This window comes from Tauraco erythrolophus, chromosome 21 (genome assembly GCF_009769465.1).
Source record: "Tauraco erythrolophus isolate bTauEry1 chromosome 21, bTauEry1.pri, whole genome shotgun sequence".
NCBI classification, from domain to species: Eukaryota; Metazoa; Chordata; class Aves; order Musophagiformes; family Musophagidae; genus Tauraco; species Tauraco erythrolophus.
The window spans coordinates 2,496,020-2,513,182 of NC_141485.1; positions in this window are offsets into that span (position 1 = coordinate 2,496,020).

Consider the following 17,163-nt stretch of genomic DNA (forward strand, 5'->3'; position numbering starts at 1 on the left):
GAAGTGACTGTTTTGTTTGCTAATGTTGGGTGTGGGTCCCCTCTGTGTCACCTCCCGTTTCGTTCAAAATGCCCACGTACAAGGAGAAATCGCCAATGTGCTCTGGCTGCTACTTGGTGCCTACCTGCAGCTGAACAGCTTTCCTGGAGCAAAATTATCCAGGTAAAGCCATGTTACTTACAAAGTTATTCTCAGTCAATTATTTTTTTTTTTACTGCTATCCTAAAAAAGGATTAATTTGGGTTAGTAACAGTTTTTTACCATGATATTGTGAAGCTGCTCAGCTAAGTTTGTGGGCTTTCCACATTTAGTGCTGACATCTGATCGCTGTAGCAGCAGTTCCAGCTCTCAAACTGTAAATCTGTGAACTATGTAATAGCTCTGCCAGAATTTACAGCGTAAGAAATTTGTGCTAAAATGTTGGGCTTAAAAGGGAAAATTCTATAGCTCCTTCTTTAAAAATTAAAGTTGTAATGTATGAAAGTATATTCAGGTTAGTGTGCAATTAGTAGTACATGCTTATTATATACTAGAAATATTTTATGCAAATAAGTAATAGGTATTTCAGATGGTCACAAGGCAGTGCAAAGCATGATTACATAGCAAGAAGGGCTGAGAATTGACTAATCAAGTCTGCTGATGCATTAATACCCTATAAAATATTCTTCTCAAAGTGTCACAGATAAACTGTTCTTTGTGCATCCCATCATGAACCTTGGACAGATTTGTCAATCACACCTTCGGTGTGAGGTTGCTGCTGAACAAGGGCTCTATTATTTCTGTCACCTTGGCAGTGCCAGCACCACAAGTCAGCAAGTCCTTTTAATAACAGCGAGTACGTCAGCAGGTAACGTACGGTCCCGCCGAGCAGCGGTCAGGAACGGCAGAGGACACCAGACCGAGCCACACGCACTCTCCTCCGATTGCTTTTCCATGGCTCTGTGAACTGGGAGGGGAGGGGGGGGGGCTGAGGTGAGCAGCAGGCTGTCCACAAAGTCTAACAGCTTCAAAACTATCCTAGTTACTGTGAAAAGGATGTCCATGAACCGAGGCTCCAAAGTGCCCCAGATATTCCTCAAAATGCTACTTGAAATTTCTCTAATTTGAAAATTTGGGTGTTCAAGCGTGAAACGTTGAACTATGTGAGATGAGAGTATAATCAAGAATAAAACCAAGTAGTATAGCTCTTCACAAAGGCTTTGTCATCTTATTTCCCGACTTTAACTGCCTAAAAATTAGCATGATGTTGCTAGGTTAAAAGAGAAAATATCACTGTGGAAACTGCTTCAACACCCCAAACCCCCCAGATTTGTATATTCCAACGCTCTGCAATAAAGTTGGAGCTCTCAAAACGAGAGGAAAAGTAGTTTGGACCGAAAACACCGTGTGACACAGAGGGCTACTATGTAGCCAAATCCGTTTCCTATAACAATCTTGACTCAAGGATGTTCCTATACTCCCGAATTCCGGGAACTTTGCAAACTTTCTCATATTTATGCTTGCAACACACTTGCCAGGAAAGAGTGTTACCTACATTTTACAGGTGGGAAAAGAACAATCCTGTTGTTTGCTTAAGATCACGCAGAAGTCCGTTGCGGAGGGAGCTGACTCTGACCTATTTGTCAGGCTAACACCTTAAGCACTGGCTGTACCTCGCTGCTGGCAAACCTTTGGGTTGTCTTAGCCTAGATTTGCCCTTCTGCAACACTTTTTAGTTCTAGAATTGTTTTTACATTTCTTTATCTGAATGTCCAAATAGCTACGGCTTGGATATTTTTCACGCGTAAGGAATGGCATGATTTTGTACAGAATCTCAAAGTTCAATAATAATTACCTAACAATTATGTCTGTGGAGAGGACAATGGTCACTAAACATGTTGAGGAGACTGGGAAAGAGACGTAAGAAGCTTCAGGCTGAATTTTTAATGACCGTTCATTTCAAGTGGCTGTTGTGGAAAAATCTAACTTGACACAACTGAGTTTGCAGTTTCAGAATTGCCCATAACCTGCAGCTCTCAGACTTCAACAGGAATCACAAGTGCTCAGCAGCTCTCAGAATAGCAGCCCCCAGCTGTGACACGCCAAAGTTGATATCAAAACAGGAAATTGAGTCCAGGAGCCGAGAGTCTTAGTTCTGTGCTATAACCCTTGGACAACGTACACTTTTACCGCAGCATGATGCAACAGTTCTCGATGTCCTTTACACTGATAATACACCGAGAAACTTGAGTCATACCTGAAACTACAGGGGAAAAATCTGCATCCCTGTAATGAAAAGAAGAATTCCACTGCACAATTAAGCTACAGATGATTTGGTGTTACCTTCAAAGCCAGGTACATACACTATACACGCGAGAAAAACAAGGCACTGAAAGGAAAAGGGATTTTACTGTTCTGGTTTCTTTCCTGTCGCATTCTCCCTGAACTCATGTCCAGTTCCTGCTCCCATTCTTGAAACACCAGACCTTGTTTGATGTGAAATGCAACGGTTCCGCTTTCTCCTCAGTTACCTCTGCACTACAACTATAGACTTTAACAAGCTGTGGACAACACACAACCTGAGCCAAAAAACGGCAAGTGACATGCAGCTTGGGGAAGTATGGAGGAAGATTAATCCCTGCTCACCATGACCTTCAGCAAAGCCTGGAGACAAGAACATCCATCTGCTCAGTCTTCCAATGGGTATCATGAGGGCTGCAAATAAGGAACATTCAGGAAAGGGAGTAATACAAATAAGGAGCTTATTTATCCAATTTATGTTTTAATTTATGCAGATTAAAGTCTTCCTCTTTGGAGAGGAAGACACAAATGGGATGTATGATCTCCTTCCAAGATTTTTCTGAGATGTTTTCAAAACAGAAAGCTTTCCACTCCTCCTCCACCCACACTCTTTGAGGAAATTTTGCCTCACAGGTTTTGAGTTATCTGATGTCCCAGCTATGTTTTTATGGCCCTTACCAGGAACACAAAGAGGAGACAATCATCAGACTTGACTGTCTCTGACTGCTGTTTAGCATTACGTTAGCTACAGGCCACAAAATAAAGGCAAGGACAGGTTCTTGCAAGAACACTCCCACACACCAGCCCCTCTCCCTGTCTGTGCAGAGCCTGAATGTTTCTCTGAGATGCCAGAACTGTTATTTTCACCTTTAAGGAACTTGTATTAGACTGTCTAAAGGGAGATAAACATTGATAAATACCTGAAAGCAACGTTATATGGTAAACAAAGCCTTCCACTGATAATTTCTATGTGAAGAAGTCAGAATGCATCTTATCCCATTAGACATGAGATGGTCCACGTAAAAGGCATCTTCCTTCTGAACTGAAAAATGACAGAGGCAGGGTGAGGACTCTTACAAGAAAGCAATGGTCAGAAATACGTGTGCTTTAAACCAGGCAAAATAATTAGGCAGGCGGTGAACACACCGAGCTAAATATACAGCTTGGAGACACACGTCCTTCAGAATACATCTTCATAATTCCAGGAAATGCTGAGTTGCACACTGCTGGTGTTTCATGGCTCACCAGATGAAGACTATGCATCACGTAAAGAATAGTTCTTTACATAAATACTGGGAAAAGGACAGAAGTTCAGCTTCACTAATGATGACATAACATAATACAGGGTCTAATGCTCAGGTACAGCCTGAAATAGAGAGCAAGTAGGTAACACAGCAGCGCTGAGCAGGAGGCCAAATGAAGAGCCAGTGCATAATGCATCTTACTGTCCCTCTGGAAATGACCTTGTACTGGAAGAAAGCTCCCAATAGAGCAGACTCAGGGAGAATCACAGCCAAACCACATTTTCACATGAAAGACGCAGACTTAACGTTTCTGATTCACCAACAGCTACTTCTCATGAAATTCCAGATTTCCTGTTCAGTGGTGAGGGAACTCTAAGGAAGAAAATCACAGCACACAACTGAATGAAGAGCACTCAGTGTGATCTCTCACTCAGAAGAGCAGGTTTCCCAATCATCCAGTTGCTAAGCATGAAATTCATCTGTGTTTTATACCTCTTGGAGGTGCTTCCCTCTCCCATGGCAGGGACAGTTCCTCCCAGGTCAGCTCATCCAAGAACAGGATTTGGACTCAAGTCAGTCTAACCCTCACGAGCCTTAGATCTTCCTTCTAAAAGCAGCAGCTCAGCCTCCCAGCACAAAGAGCTGTGCCACCACCTTGGCTTTGACTGGGACTCGTGTTTGCGCCACGGAGTCAGACCCAGCCCGCTCCCATCCACTCCTGCCTGTACTGCTGGGACACGGCAGGACTGCAGCCCTTCAGCTGGAGGTTAGGAAGAGCTCTGGGCTTCCTCCCTCAGCACATGGTAGGATCATTTGGCTCAGACACATGCAGGCTTCACTAGCCATCACATCAGTCCCTCTGAACTTCCCGTGAAGCCCTTTCGGCGGCAGCCGGCTGATGTGGGATCTCACGCGTTTCAGAAGCCAGGCTGGGGAGCACATCTCCAAAACCTTTGCTGCTCAAGGCCTCAAAAAAGTGTAGTTTTCACTCTTTTTAATAGTCTCTCCTGTTCTTATCTATCCTATCTATCAAAACTGCAATCATTATGCCAGAAAAAGACTAGCCTTGAGTTCAGTTACCTGCAACAGAGTCCCCTCAGCACTTTGTCTCAGCTGCTCCGACCGAGAGCCTCGTGTGTCTGTAGGTTCAATGACCAAAGGCCTTTATGCAAAACCCAGTTGCAGTGCAATTCCTTTTAAAAGTATTCCTAGGTGCAAAGATGCCACCGAGAACTGATAACCAAGCACCTGTCTGGTACATTCCTTTAGATTAAAAAAATGGGTATCACATGATGTCTACAAGAATATCTTTCCCTGAGTCTGCCTTCGCTTTCTGGCACAAATAAATCCTCAGTTAACAAGACTGCAGTGCAATTTATTGCCACTTCAGTAAGGACAGGCTGGAAAGTTTACAAAAGGAAAACAAACAAACAAACAAACAAGCACCCCCAAAAAAACCCCAAACTTGAATCCAAGAATCCTGAATTTCAAGATCAAAATTTCTAACCTTTGGATTTTTCAGTTCTAAACAGAGGGTTTCTAACAGGCTCTTAGCTTTCTTTAGAGAACCAAACACAAATAGAGCAAAAAAAAAAATCATCAAAGAGCTTTGGTTCAGCTCCCCCACTGAAGACCATCCCCAGAAAAGAAAAAGAGAGAAGCCTGAGAACAAGACGTCTTGTAGATGCCCTTGAAGGCTGACACCACCTCCCACCGCCACGTCCACGCCCCCGTTCCTCTCTACGTGCTCAGCATGCACCTTGCTTAGATAGCTCCACCGAGGCCGCCCAACTAGGAAGTGCAAAAATGTAACAAATTTCCTTATTGTTTTTGTCACTGCTCGAACTATTTATCTCAGCACCATGTGCTGGGCACATCATCATCTGGTCATGCTTTAATCTACCTAATCCAGGATGGAAAAACACTACCCAGCGAACCTTCATTGTTGGAATGTTATTTATAGCCATCCTTTTTGTGAATAAAAGACCTGCTCCTAAGTCAGCTGTCAGATTTCCCGTTGTTATTACAGGTCCTGATCCTGCACGACCCTACTACTGACAGCAGAACGGCCAAGCTCTTCACCTGGGAGCACGCAGCTCTCCATAAAGGCAAGCAGCACTTTCTTGGCTCCTCTTTTTGACGCAGCCCTTGCTGGATGACTGGGCTCGATCCGTGCAGCCGGAGTAACGCCGCTTCCCTCTGCCTGCCGTTTCACGGAGGAGCACCGGGTCAAGCATCCTGCTCTTCTGCTTGCATCCAACCCAGCGTGTGGGTTGCACCCCGATGGACAGAGAGGCATTTGGGGAAGAAGAGGTTGCACTCCCTGTTTTGTCTCCCTCAGCCGTATCAAAATCCAACCCCAAATGAAAAGATGAAAATTTGTCTATAATAAAGACTATAGAGGAAAAAGCAGCAGTGCCACTTTCCTGTGCACACCTTTGTTTGTTTAACATAAAGCCTGAATTGCCACTGAATCAGACACATGGAATTAAAGCATTCCGGTAGGAGAGCAAAGGAGACAGGAAAAAAAAAAAAATCATCTGTATATATCCTACTATAGTACCAGAAGCAGGAAAGTTAAGAAAAAAAAATTTTTTTCTTTAAAAAAAAAAAAAAGGCAACCCCCCAAACCGAACAAAGGTGTGCTCTCAGTTAATTAACTAAGTGCAAAAATGTATATAAATAAGGTATTGGTGTGCCACCTAATAAACATTTCCTGTTACTGCACACACAAGTCCCGTTTTCCAGACTCACAAATCCATTTCAAGCCTGAGCAGCTGTTCGGAGGGTCGCAGGGTAGGGGTGGGGGGTGAGGGAGTTGGGGTTTTGTTTGGGTTTTTTTTGTAACAAAACTCTAAGGTTAATACACACATTAATTGAATGGTATGTGGGCAGCCCGGGGGTGGGGGGGGAAAGCTACCAGTAAATAAAAATGTTGCATTTTGGTGATAGGATAGTAAATGTGCACAGGTTGCAAAGTATCAGTTATTCACTCCAGGCTACTTGCTGGGAAGTCTCGTTCCTCTTGCCATTCATTCCGGGGAAATGAATAAATTTAGGCAAATCAGGAGAAGGGTAAATCTGGAAAAATTACAAAGGGGAGGAGTTCACCTTCCTGGCTATGGCTTTCAGGTCTGTCCAGGACTACTTACTCCAGTATAAAACTGAGAGCAGAAATATGATCACATCCTAAGAAGTCTAATCAATTCTGGTTTCAACACTGAGCCTATTTAAAATAGATAATGGAATTGCTGTTCCTTGTTCTGTTCTCGCTGCACATTCTCAAGACAGAGGCAGTAGGTAAGTCCTTGCCTGCTCTTTCTAACCCCGTGCACCAAGGTTACTCTTATTTATGATTTGTTTCTGAGTGTCAGGATATTCAGCACAAACTCTGTAATTCTTCTATGTGACAAATTAAGAATGTTTTATTTATTTCTCTGCCTTTTATTATTTGTGGTAAAATATCAAGTATAGACTTTTCTCATGAATGAATGAGTGGGCTGAGGGTTTTTTTCACCTTAGGAGATTCTAGTTGCTTTTCTCCTCCAAGCAAAATCAATGTTTTGACTTGATTCTATAGTTAATTATATATGTAAATTTTTTAAAATCAAAACATAACTTCTTTATCTATAAACTTCTGAAAACTTCAAATAGTTTGTTTTATTTTTTTGTGATGTTTCTTTGTCATTTATGATATAAGATGAAATTCTTATCGTTGCCTGCTGAGAAAGAACAATATGCTTGTGCTGCACTAGCCCAGCAGACCATCTATTTTTGCACTCTGTGCACTATGCACATAAGTACACGATGCGCTTGCAATGACTAGATTAAATAGCAATCTATAATTAGTATTGAAAAATGCAGAAAGTATTTTTATGCTTCTATTAGATCAGCAACGCTATAACATTGAATAAATCACCTTTCCTCTGTAAATATCAGCACACAGCCTCAAAATTAAAGATAAACATTGGAGTTCTTAATAGTGATGAAGGGTCTATTGTTTGCACTAAAATAGACCAGACTGCATTAAGGAAAAAAAAAAGAGCTACAATATTATCAGAGGTATCAGAGGGAAGCACTGCACCAAGAGCCTATTAAAGGGACAGGGGTTTAAAGCAGATCAAGATTTATTTGCCAGACTTAAAGTCACAGAGGTCTGAGGTGCTCAAAAAGCACAGCCTGGGAAAATAGGGGGGATTCCCACGTTTTATTTCTCCATTCTGAATTAATTCTCCATATCCATGACTCAGTAGTTTGCCTTTTCCAGATTCTTACTGGCAGTTCCAATACCTTTGCTCTTCTTTAGTCTGCATTTTGTAGGTATTGTCTCTCTGGAGGCTTCCCACATGTGGACCAGGTAAACAGAAACACAAAGAACCTTTGCTCTTCCAAAGTCTACAACTAGTGTTTGCTCGATATTGATTACTGACTGATTAACACTTTGCTAAATTTACTACTCTATTAAGGGATTTATTACAGGATCTTGAAAGACTGTCTAGAAATCCCTTACGGGTATTGTTAGACTACAGTTAATAATTAGTGCTTTAGTAGGCGGAAGTAAGATAGAGAACACATATAATAATTTTTTGTTGCTTTTTTCCCAACCATGATTATTTCGACTTTCTTCCCTGAGTGTAGAGCAAACCAGAGAGTCATTAATGCACAAGAAACCCGCTCTCCTCTCCACCTTCTTTTCCAACCCTTTTCCTGAGACAGAAGCTTCACAGGCTATGTTATGTTAAGTTAAAGGCTAAACATTTTAAGAAACCTCAATTTTTGATAACCAGCCTGAATTATTTTTGCTATATTTGGAAGGTATCCTTTAAAAAAAAAAAAAAAAGGCATTTTGTTTCTGTCTTACCACTTTTCAGAGCTAGCTTGAGTGGTACTGACTTATCAGCCCATTTAACATACCTCCACCAGGGCTGCGTCTCTAATCTGGGCAGCCTCATAATTCACCACACTTAAATACCCAATAAGACTGATTGCTCACCTTGCAAATTACTTTCAGCCTTAACCTGTCTCAATATCATAGCACCTACATTTGAAATTTGTCACTATTAGTCCTTACAGAGCTTTATAAAGAAGCAGATTCCCATTCTACAGAAGGGAAACTGAGGCACATTGTTGCAGCCGCCTGCCCAGAGATCAACCAGTACCAGGAAGAGAAACCATTTTGCTTAAATCTCTGTCCAGCATTTCATCCACTGACTTATATGGATCTCAGTTAGCATATTCCATTAATAGCTGCACTGATGCACTTCAAAAGGCTTACTTGATTCCTTTGAGAGATCAATGACCCTCTGGTACTGCCGTAACACGGGCAGAAGAGAGGCAAAATGTCTGCAATATTCCAATAGGAATATTCCAAACCTTTTAAGAGAGAGGTTTTATTAATGGTGGATTCAGTCCAGTGCCATTCAGAGAACAATAGCTGTAGAAGACAGTAATACAATGTCCATCTAGAAGCTTTGTGGTGAGGTTACAGCAAACTTGACATGTCATTGCAAAATAATTTTCTTTAAGAGGTATGGAACGAATCCCAGCATGTTTTAACCTTTTTCTTTATCGAAGACCAGGACTCAGCCATAAGAAAACATTCTCCCAGTCAATGCTCCAGTGCTCCAAAAGATTAATTCGTGATAGACCATGATTCCTCTGATTTTCTATATTTCTACTTACATACTATTAACTTTCAGAAACATAAAATTTACATAACCATGCTGGCACTGACATCGTCAGCATCAATTCTCAGTCCGATTGTCCTGGTTTTGACTGGGAGAGTTAGTTTTTCTTTTTAGCAGCCAGAAGAGCTCTGTGTTTTGGTTTCAGTCCGGGCTGTGTTATGAGAAGAATGCTGATAGCACACTGATGTTTGTAGTTGGTGCTGAGACATCAAGGACTTCTCAGCATCCTGTGTCTTTGCCAGTGTGCAGGAGCACAACGGGCTGGGGGGGAGCACGGCTGGGGCAAAGGGTTCACAACTCCTCTTATGATTTGAACTTAGTCTTAGAATTGTGGCCCAAATTGGCCAATGGATATCACACCACATCATGCCCAGTATATAGATGAGGGTTGACTGGGAAGTCGGAGGGAGTTGCTCTTCCTGGGGCTCTCTTTGTCGGGCTCTCGGAGTGCTGTCTCTCTCTTTTTGTGACTCTCACTCGTCTGGCATTGGGGTTCAGGACTTATCTGTTTAGGAATCACTCACTGGGACAAGACAGGTGTTGGTCACTGGATGATGAGCAATTACACTGTGCATCACTTGTTTGTATATATTATTACAATTATATACCTATATTCATTAATTATTATATCATCAGTAATTTTAATTTTATCTTATTATTATATTCTTCTTCTCTTAACCCACGCATCTCCTTCCCTTTTCCCCTTTAATTCTCTTCCCCATCCCCTGGCGATGAGGGAGGGTGAGCGAGAGGCTGCGTGGTGTTTAGTCGCTGGCTGAGCTAAACCACAACACCAATGTTTCCTCATGGTCATTCAAATATAAAGTGTACTTGATACATCTATAAACAGCATGAAAAGATATGCTTCCACTTCCACTTCGAATGGTATAGGCTGCCCACACACTTCTATTTGTATTTCAAATCCATTATAGGTCGGCAAAATTGGGATGCTGCTGGATTTCGGTACACTCTGGGATGAAAAGTTGCATTTTCAATTGTTTAAGAAAGAAGAAAAATAACTGCAATATGAGACCTAGAACACATAGAAAAGGCAGTAAGCCACAGCAACTTTCAGCAGTAATCCATAGGTATTTCAGGAGGTATGGATTGCCTGAATTTCCCTCTCTCCACCTACCTAATCCAACACATGATTAAACACAACAGACGAGCTATCGCTGACATTATCTCAAAGTAGTTACCGCAACTATCTCAGTGCAGACAGACTTTTGATCTCAAGTGACGATCTTTATGCAGGATACTTTGCTCAGGGCTTCCTTCTCCTTCTTCCTTGTAATCATTTAAGCTGCCAAAATAGATTTAAAGGCTTATCTGAGGCTGCCTACCATCATCCGTCCGTATCCGTGTATGCCATCAGTGTCAGATCCACTGCATGCCAGAAGAAACAAGTTCTCCCATTTGTCAGGCTGCTGAGTGTGCACTGGGAGCAAGAGACACCCACTGATCCCACCACATGCTCTCGCCTCTCCATGCAGCTGCAAAAACTGCACGAGCTGGCTTCAGGCAGCAAAGAATTTTCTGTGCTGAATGAGTAGCAGCACTTACTAGCTAATATCTTTGAAACTCTAGGGTTTTTTAACTCATGGATTTTCCCATTAAACACGGATCCTGAAATTAAATTTTAGCATATGAACTCTAAGAGAGACTGTTACAGTGAACAAAGGTTCAGCCACTGTCATATTCACCGTCGTATTTGGCTCATAATTGGAGGGGGTTTATGGCTGAGAGAAGAATGGACACAGACTGCTTGACCAGGATATTAAGGATGCAAATCCTGTAATCTCAGAGTACAGTGATTTCCTTCCAAAGCTTATGATAAAGGCACAAAGTGGTAAGGCACCGCAATAATTTTGTTCTCACTCTCTCTTTGACACTAAAATCCAGTAAAAGACAGAAAAGCACTTGTGACAAAGCAGCAGATGAGACAGTAGAACTGGAGAGCAGCTCTTTAGTGAGCTGTAACAGCCTGTGCCATTCTGGAGGGCAGGGAACCAAGATCTGCAGGCAAAGAAGCAGCCTTGTGTATTGCTGGAAGACTCCCAAAAGGCAGCTACAAGACAGTATTAGAGTCATGTATGGAATAAACTTCAAAACGTTTTTGACTTCTTACACTCCTGTAGCCTGCCAGGTGTGGCATTTGGATACATCTGCATTGCACAAATGGATAAATTCGTGTCGGAACAGGAATGCCTTGATTCTCTTCACATCAGCTTATGTATGAGGTTATTCTTATAAGAATAAGCACTGTGCAGCCACACCTTGCTGTAATCTACATTCGTCTGCAGATCCTGGCTTCCTCTGAAATAATTATAAGCACAAGCATTATAAGATCACCTCTGCTATCTCCATCACACATTAATCCAAGAACTGCCCCTCATGCCCATGCACGACTCCTGAACTGCTGAAGACTGAGTGCATACAGCACGTAGTGACGAAGGACTGGTATCACAGATGAGATGAATCCTGCTTTTTTCCATGCTGCGCCTCAGGCAGCGTACATCCGGGCAATGCCTCGATAGGCATCGTGGTTCTTGAGCAGACAGATTTTTTCCTAGGCTGATGTATCCAAGGACATGGTTGCTCCAAGTTCAAGACCCATCGTTCGCTAGTTTGCAGCCTGTTTGTGGTGACACGCAACGAGTGGGCAATTTTCCATGTACACAGTGGACCCAATCACGTTATTAATGCTCCATTTAAGGCTCAGCCTGACCAGTGTGAGCACACTACACTGTCATCAGTTCGTATTAACTCACTGTAGAACTGCAATGTGCTGCATCACCTCATCCTTCTCCAGCACCCGAGGCAGGGGGCTTTCCTGCTGCTCTTCTCTGCAGCTCTGGGGGAGGGAGAGGAGCGTGGTAGAAGCCACACGTGTGTAGGTGACAAGTGACATTACTTTGGCTTAAGAATCACTCTACTTTCTCCTATAGCAAGAGGTATTAGGATAAGAACTGGAATATCCCTTACATGCTGCAAGTTGTGCACTGGGATACTTCAGAAAACTGGAGTCACGATTCCTCCTGGCCCTTACGCTTAGATTTGGAAGACTGGAAACAGGAGAGCAGTTTCAAAGACAGGTGCTGCAGTGAAACACTTCTCTCTTAGCTGTCCAAACAACCAGCACAAACCTTTAGGTCTTCAAGACACACTGCAAGGTCCAGTTCCTCAGCCAGGTGTCTGTCTCCGTGCAAACAGGCTTTTTTCCCCGTTGGTGGCTCTGCAGGAGATGCTTAGACAAAATAAGAGGCAGAACATGTCTAAGGGCCTGTTATTAGATTCTTGGTCACATTTCTCGCCATAGGGTCAGTCATCATAAACTCAGCACAAAAGACTATGAAAGGACAGCAAAGCCACAAGGTAATTTCTTTAAATTAAATTTTAAAAATACTCAAAGAAGGATTTCTGAATTCTAGTTGACACTGCCAATGTTGTACACAAAGCAAGGCAAAACACCCCCGGAAACAAATCACCTTAGCCCTGGATACTTAGTTTTTGTTAAAAGCCAGCTTCCTACAGCAAATTTATGGGGGCATATATATGACAGAGGCTAGAACAGTATCACAGGCCACAGCTAAAACCATTTTCCTCACTCTCTGACACAAAGGAAGTAGTTTGCAAGTGTTTATAGGGCATATCTAGAATCCTCCAATCTGGAATTTTCCTTTAGTTTATGTGTATTAGAGGCGAAGATCTCATTAAGCATGTGATTTATGTATACATGTGCAAATTATAAACACTGTGCTCAAATAAAATGTGGTTATCTGTGATGCTTCACTGCTACAGTAAAGTTTATTTTCAAGGTTAACTCCCCATAATAGATTGGAGTGTATCTACATGCAGATGTATATCATTATGGAAAACAAAAATTTCCAGATAAAAGTGAATAGAAGAGATAGGAACGATCACAAACGTTTGTTTTTACATGTTTAGAGATACACAAATCTGGAAGTAAACATTTGGAGCGGATTTTGCCTGTCAAAGCAGTTGATCAGGACTTCCTGAGGATGTGCAATACTTAAGAACGCATAAATAGGCTTATGCATATATGCTCAGTTTATGTTCAGCAATATCTCATTAATTAGAGAGACAGACTTAGTCTCCACTTGCTTTTAAGTTGCTCATCCCTTTGTATTAAAGATAACGAGTTTCACAAAGCGAGCTAAAAATAGAACGAGCCAACACAAACCAAAGCTAAAAATATACTGCATGCAAAACTAGCATTTGCCACATTGGTACAAAAGTCCAGCCCTCACTCTGCTGCAGAACTGACCGTTACAACAGGTTTTAGGGGGGGTTTCAATCCAGGGGAGGATAGAGCAGTAATGAGAACTACGGCACTCAGGGCAGCCCGGGCTTTCTGAGCAGCACCAGTGTGGTGGGAGCACTGGCAGCTGCGTGGTTTGGAAAACAACACACTGGCAGCCAGGACATGGCTGAAAGAGTGGCCAGAGATCTAAAGGAATAAACAAAGGAGTCAGTCGGTGAAAGAGAGAAGGGATTCTAACCAAAAACCAGCAGGATATTCTTACTGTCTCGGTACTTCAGGCTGTTAGTGGCATTAAGGTCATCCACACTTGGGGAGATGAAATATAGTTAATAAAACTAACTAAGCAGCAACATAGAAAATTAATAGATTTCCAACCACTTTATCCAGAAAGACAAAACCTGTTTTAGTAACTCTTTCGTGTGGATGGACGAATTAAAAGGGCAATTTTCAGCTAGCCTGAATACCACCTGTCCCACGGCACTGAGTCAGAGGAGACGTGGGCTTCCAAGCAGCAGCTCAGCAGGTCCAAGTAGGGCAGTAGGCAGGGAACAAATGGGACAAGGTAGATTTAGGAACTTTTATGGAATTCAGGCAATCTGACCATGGTTCAAAGGGCTTAAGGTTTTTTTTCCTGCATCACACAATAGCATGTTGGCAAACTGCTAACACTCTGGCTTCCAGCCAGAAGCACTGTCCTCCGTCCAGCTGTGTAAGTGAACAGAAGAGGGAGTTCTCAACTGAAGGAATTTTTTGCCTCAAGTTTCCAAGCTATGCTTGATAGCTAAAACAATTGAAAACATTTACAATGAAATGAAAACAATACGTAATTGTATTGTTTTCCAGCTATTCTGGTGCCAAGAAACAGCTTTGGTCAGGAAACCAGTTGTAAATTTGACAAGGAAGAAACAGAGATAAGTAGGACTGCTTACTTGCCAAGAGAGACTCCCTAAATTTAACTGTCTTGAACTTTGTAAAGGAAGAGAAGGCCTTCAGCCCAGTTCAGCCCTGCTCTAAATGAAAACCTAGTAAAGTCAAGGTGACACCTATGATGTGGAGCATCACCACTTAAATCAAGAGTCCATAATACACTGCAAGAGCCAGATATAGTTGCTACTACAGCAGTTGTAAGTCCAGGTGTATGTGTATATCGAATGACATCACTTCCAGTGGTGGCAACAATGCAAATGTCTCTGTTTAATGCCAATCAGGCAACAAGCTTTTGGAAATCCTGGCTGGTATCTAATACTACTCCTGAGGGAGGTGTGGAAGCTCATGGCTTAACTCACGTGTACCAGGAAGATACTGGAGCAAGCTACGAAACCTTCCAGGGCAGCTCATATCACAGCAATGGTTGCAGTGCCTCAGCTACAAAACCAACAAAACCCCAAAACACAAAACCCCCCACTTTCTGCTGCATTTTTCTAGGCAATAAAATAAAATAAACAACGGGAAAGAGAAAGGGGGAGCTGAGGTTTGATCGAAAGAGCAGTCAGGGAGAGGACTGCAGGATGAGGGATGACTACCTACTGGTATGTACCGAGTCCCCGTAAGAAAGGGGCTCCAGTGAAAGGGAGACAAAAGATCTTGAAGTGGAAATGGTAGAAAGGTGAAGGGCAAGTTGTCAAGAGATGGGACAAAGGATGGATGAAGCAAGAACAGGAATTACAGATTATGAAAGAACTATTTGAATGCTGTAAACACCAGGGAGGGAAAAGAATTGTTTAGGTTCAGTGATATTTCTAGGAGTGATGGGATGCAGATAAGCAAGTGGAAAATGTAAGCTATTAAACAGGAAACATTTCCTGACAGTGAAGGCTAATAGACTGTGGAAAAGTCTCCTAAGGGAAGTGGCAGGAGCCGCTCAGACAATTAAAACTAGGCTAGACAACATACCTTAGGGCATAATCATGCCTAAGACCACAGACAACTGACTGGATGTGACAAGGATCTTTCCTTCTTACTTCAGAAATAAAGTCAAAAAAAGAGAAAGGACCATTGTAAATGCAAGGTCCCTACACGTAGGGAGAAATCACACCTGACTCAAATAAAATCCAAACGCAAATTTTCCTTGTAAGGGGCACAGGGTACAGCAGTTTGGTTCCTCCTGAGCAGTATCTGCATAGAAGATCCTGTTCTCTAATGTTATGTTACCACTACCAAAAAAAAAAAAAAAAATCTAATTCACAAGAAACATTAATTCATTGTTTGTTCAGGCATCCTGAAATATTTAATTAGTTCATTGTTTAAGGTTTAACAGCTTTAAAGACCTTTTTCTTATGAATCGCTGAATTTATATCCTGTTCTACTTCACTGATACCATCCAACTTCCTAAACCACAACTGTGGTAAGTATTTGATAGAAAAACACTAATTGTTAGTTCGTAGACATTAGTAATTTTGCAGAAAACTTGCAAAATTAGATGCTAATTATTTGTTGTACGTCGCATTTGACAGAAGATGGGAAGAATACTCCTGAGTGCTGGATGTAAGGCAGCAGTAGCCACCCGAGGGCTGGATTTTTTATTTATTATTTTAATTTGTTAAACTTTTTCTCCTCATCATCTTGATGTGCAGACTGAAAGACTTTCAGTGTGCTCGTGTGTCGATCTACTAAGACGTGATGGAAAGCTACCAGCTTATTTGAGAGATGCTGTCAGCTGGGAAAAAGCCAGAAAGGTCGGACTCGGACTCAGGCTCAGCAACGAAAGGCTCCATAACCCACTTCCATTTCATTCCTCTGGTACAGAAACACTGTATCAGGACCTCTGACAATATGATTCGGTGATATTTAACTTCCTTCAGTATTTCCTGTGGTTGTCCCTGATTTTCTGTGGTCTAGAAGCTCCACAGCCCAGCACCCAAAGAACTATGAACTTGGTGCACTTACTTCTAATTTTGAATCACATTGACTGTAAAATTTGCTCTGCATGACAGTAGTGCTCTGATGTCTAAGTCACGATGGTGCTCCCATTGTGCAAGGCACGATACAAACCCAGAACAGTAAACCTTGTCCCAGGACTTTACAGTAAACAGACCAGAATACTTCAGCCGACCTTGATTTCTCACCTGACAACTTTCCTCTCTGCTTTAGCTCATATCCCAACGGGTTTGAGAGCAAATCTTTGCTGGTGATTATCTTGTGCTGCGTAGGTGCTATCACCTTTAACCATTTGTGTCCAGGTTATTCCTGCAGTGCAACATTTTTTCTCCCGAAGGTTCACAACTTGCAAAGAAGGATCACTCCCAACCCCAGGGTGCTGGTGGGGCAGCTGGTAAAGCACAAACTGACCACTGAGCTGGAGCAGTTGCCAAGAGTATGTCTGCAGTTATTCATTCATGCAAACATTAACACATGTGAAATACAACCAAGCACCGTGAGGACTGGCTTACCTGGTATTTGCCAGACATTTATTGGTTTAAGTATCAGTTAAGGCACTTGGTGATGTTCTGTGCTTGGAACTTCTGGTTCTGCTGCTTCCCAGCAGAGATGAGAAATCGTTCCTCAGGTCTGGAAACTGTCTTGTGTACACAAGCCTGAAAAAATGCAGCAATCAATTTTAGAAATGAAAAGTCCTAAAGCTAGGTTTTGTGAATGTTAAAAGTGTGTCAAAAAATAAAACCTTGTCGAAATCAATTTTTTAATAATTATAAAATATTAACAGAACAGC